The sequence below is a fragment of the Oryzias melastigma genome, linkage group LG8 (assembly GCF_002922805.2).
Source record: "Oryzias melastigma strain HK-1 linkage group LG8, ASM292280v2, whole genome shotgun sequence".
In the NCBI taxonomy this organism is placed as follows: Eukaryota; Metazoa; Chordata; class Actinopteri; order Beloniformes; family Adrianichthyidae; genus Oryzias; species Oryzias melastigma.
The window spans coordinates 14,624,928-14,629,463 of record NC_050519.1 but is presented as its reverse complement, the minus strand read 5'-3'; positions in this window follow the sequence as shown (position 1 = coordinate 14,629,463).

Sequence of the window (4,536 nt, the reverse complement as noted above, 5' to 3'; positions counted from 1 at the left end):
AGCAAAGCTCTCAATTTATCGGTCGATCTTTGTTCCTGTACTCACCTATGGTCATGAGCTCTGGGTTGTGACCGAAAGAACGAGATCCTGACTACAAGCAGCCGAAATGAGTTTTCTTCGCAGGGTGGCTGGGCGCTCCCTTAGAGATAGGGTGAGGAGCTCAGTCACCCGGAGGGAGCTCGGAGTAGAGCCGCTTCTCCTCCGCATCGAGAGGAGCCAGTTGAGGTGGTTCGAGCATCTGGTCCGGATGCTTCCTGGACGCCTCCCTGGTGAGGTGTTCCAGGCATGTCCCACTGGGCAGAGGCCCAGAAGAAGAACCAGGACACGCTGGAGAGACTATGTTTCTCGGCTTGCCTGGGAACGCCTCGGGGTCCCCCCAGAAGAGCTGGAGGAAGTGGCCGGGGAGAGGGAAGTCTGGGCATCTTTGCTTAGACTGCTGCCCCCGCGGCCTGGTCCCGGATGAAGCGGAGGAAGATGGATGGATGGTTCAACTAATATTTCTGTTTCATCCTCTGTCAGTTTATTAAGTCTCAGGTTTTTAAAAAAGCTATTTATTTTCTCCTCTTTGGATTCTAAAATTTGATTCTTGTATAGTACCCTGTAGTAATCAGCAAAAGTATTTGATATTGTTTTAGGATTAGTTTCAGTTTTATGGGAATTAGGCTCTTTAATTTTTGAAATTACACGACTAGCTTGTAATTTGTGTAGTTGAAATGATAATAATTTACTTGCCTTATTGCCCATTTCATAATATTTTCTGTCAATGAATCTTAAAGCTCCTTCTGCTTTATAAGCTAGTATTTCATCTAATTTAATTCTCGCTTCAGTAAGTCTATCTAGTGTATTTTGTTTACCAAATTGTTTGTGTTCTTTTTCTCATTGTTTAATACTTGTTTCTAATTCAATTTGTTATCTCAGTTTTTCTTTTTTTAAATCTTGAACCTACAGATATTATTATTCCTCTTATTGTCGCCTTTCCTGCATCCCACAGAGTAGATGGTGAAACCATACCGTTATCATTTAAGGCATAATAGTCCAGTATGGCTGATCTTATTTCTTTTCTTGTCTCTGTGTTTGTCAGTAGGGAGACATTAAGTCTCCAGTATTTCATATTTGATTCCATTCCTATGTCAAGTGAAATTGTCACTGGGCTATGATCTGAAAGAACCCTTGGTTCAATAGTGCATGTTGTTATTTCTGATCACTTTACACGAACTGTTGTTATGACGTTGCAGTGATCAGGGGATTTCTCATTGTTGGCATCAAAGACACTTGGCTCCCTTGATCCAGTCTGGAATCTGATTTTTGAGCCAACAAGCTACCCTGCACATCATCTGACCCAGTCAAACCAGATAAGGATTACTCTGAGTATGAGTCAGTCTCCTCTTTTCTGTCAGCGAGCCAGGGCGTTCTCACAGTTTCTACAGAACTAAACTAAAACTTATCTGTGTATCTGATCAAAATGAAGGTTTATGACAGCTGAATACATTGGAAAAGACAAAACTACTCAAAGAGTCTAAAAATGTTTGGTCCACAGATCCTGTAGCTAAGCAGAAGAAACAAAGTAAAGTTGTTTTTTTCTTTTGGCTGAAGGCCACGCTTCACCTGCCTTGCAGCATTTTTTAAACAAGGGTGACTAACAGAGTATATTTATATATAACTTTACCACATTCATTCAACATGATGGTAAAAGAATCAAAATGACTTAAAGCTGTTGTAAGAACACATTAATTTCAAGATGTTCTTGTTTCCCAATCTTTTGTGTACTCTGTGTACATTGTACTTTAAATACTTTACATTGACAGGACTGTCATCGCCTGTTGTTTTTCTTTCAGTTACATGGTTATAGGGGGCATGAGGTAAGCCTGTTCCCTTGAAAGTTGTTTCAGTGAATTCCACAGATCCGGTTGTGAAGCACGCTTTGGCCGAACCCTCTCTGAGTAGGTTTAGTTTGAAGGTGAACTTCTCTTTGACATTTATTCTCAGCTACTCTGATTTGGCCTGATTTTTAACGTCCTGGTCCAGCAGAAAACCATTTAAAAGAAAAGTTAATCTTTCATGACTTGGACATGGTTCTTCAAGTGTGAAGAGAATACATTGTGCCTCCTAGAAAGCTTTCAGTCGATGTTATCTCCCCTCTTATTTACGCATCTTTGAAGCTAATCTGGGTTTAGAAAGCACTTAACTGATATAGTCCATAAGGATATTTTATAAGATTATACAGTCCTTGCTCTTTCATATTAAAACATTTTATGAAGGAAAACTGGGATTCATATTCTATACTTAAGTGCTGAAGTACTATACTTACTTAAGATAAAGTTTTTTGCAAAAATGTAGCTTCTTTAGGAGTATGAATTACTTGAACAAGCTAGCAGACTCATTATAGGAGTGTTTATCAAGACTGAAAGTGAGAATGATGAAACTAAAAGGATCAAAGTCACAATAAAAATTAAAATCATTATAAATCGATGTTTCATAAATTTAAGGTTACACAACAGATATTTCTGGAATTCTTTCCGGATACACTTGAACAGGTGTGTTCCACAGCCAGCAGGGACATTTTTCTAGCAGATTGTGATTAAACCGGTTTCACAACATCTCACAAAAACAGAAGAAAATATTTGACAGTCACTAAAACTTTCTGTAACAGCAACTCCAAGAGGACAAAATAAAGAATATTTAGTTCCTGTCTGCCCATCATAATTTTAGACATTAAAAACCTAAATATTTACTGCCTGAAATATATGCTGTAATATTTAAAAAATGAGCTTTTGAAATCTTTCTACGATTTTAGCACTATGTTTAACATTTTGAGCATGAACGCTTGCACAAACAAAATGTATCATTACTGATAAATCATAATGTGACCATGCCAAAAGAGTCACAATGGAGAAAATATTGCAGCTATGCTTTCAAGGCGTTCTCAGTGAAATGTTTGGTTTGTACCAGAGTCAATTTCCTCAGAATTTCCTCTTTGGTTGGAAAACTTCAAAGCTCAACAGAACCCTCTTAATTGGTGACGTGGGAGCGGTAAATGTCAGGTGAGGAATAGATAAACAGATTATGTGATTCAGGAGAAAAACAAATAAGTAAAGGGCCAAAAAATGTTCTCAGGTTTAATATGGGGTGAGGAGAGAAAGAAATGTGCTTCCTTGTTATTTTTCTTTTTCTTTTCCTTCTTGGTTTAAACATCATAATGTTCTGTGTCTTTGTTCGGTGTAGCATCTCCCATTACTTATCAAATGTTTAAATAAAAAAATACATTTTTGAAGACCTTCACTTGATTCAAAGGGAGAGAAAAAAGATTTAAAGACTGTAATAAACGATTAAAAAGGCTTGCAACAATGAAAATATTGTCTTTTGGTTTGTGAGAAGATGTTCCTGGGGAAAAGAAACTCAGACTTAACATGAAAAAGATATCCTGTATGTGAATCATAGAAAAATTCTACATTTATTAAACCTCTTTACACCCCAACTAATATTTGAGCTAACCTTCTAAACTCATATCGTCGCAGGGCCACAGTTAAGCAGAATAAACTACAGTGATGATATAACCCAAAATGTGGTGTCCACATTAAGAGGTCTTTATCAAATTTCAGTCTAAACCATCTTCTGTTCATCTGAAACTGAAACATTAGAACATCTATTTTATAGTTGCAAACATAAAAATATTCTGGATTCATTTTCATTATTGGTTGTCATTCAAAGTTTTTAATATTGCCTTTTTCTTTAGTGGGTGTTTTCTACTTTATGGAAAATCTGGACCCAGAAGTTACTGATGATACATGTAATCTTGTTGTTTTGTGTGAACATTTCATTTATTTATGTAAATTGACAAACACTTGACCATTTTTAAGTATCTTTTTGATTTATTTATCTGACTAATTTAAGTATCTTAAATGCATTTCAAACAAAAACAAGAAAACTTCAGTAATTTATCAAAATATATCAAAACTTTTGTTATTTGAAATTCTATCTTGCCTTTCCCTTATCTATTTTTTCAATTTATACTCTTCCATTTTTTGTTTTTGTAAGCTCATTTCAAATGTTTGCTCACCTTAATTTGGTTTATATATGAATAAATGAAGTTTAAAGGGACCATACCATAAAATTTCTACTTTTTGAGGTTCTACTTTTTGAGGTTTTAAGTGCATTTTACTGTTCATTCCTCACTATAAAGAACCCCAAAGCAGTATTTTGCTCTGTTTATGCCTTTAAGAGTAATCCTCTGAAAACCTGTGCTATCTGCAGCAGCCCCTCCCATACCCATGAAAACGAGCAGGTTGTATCGTGCTGACATCAGCACGATACGACCCGCCTCCTCCAGGAAAAATCTGTTCTACCAGCACCAACCCTAGTCTAACATCAACACTCAATTTCTCCACAGAGAAACTCATGAAAAATAACTAATATTTCATAAATAATTTGTTTTTTAGTGTTCCAAAGGTAATATATGATCATATATATGGATATACTTCACTCTGAAAGGCTTAAGAAAATCAAATCACTTAATTTATACACACAAATTTAGGTTTA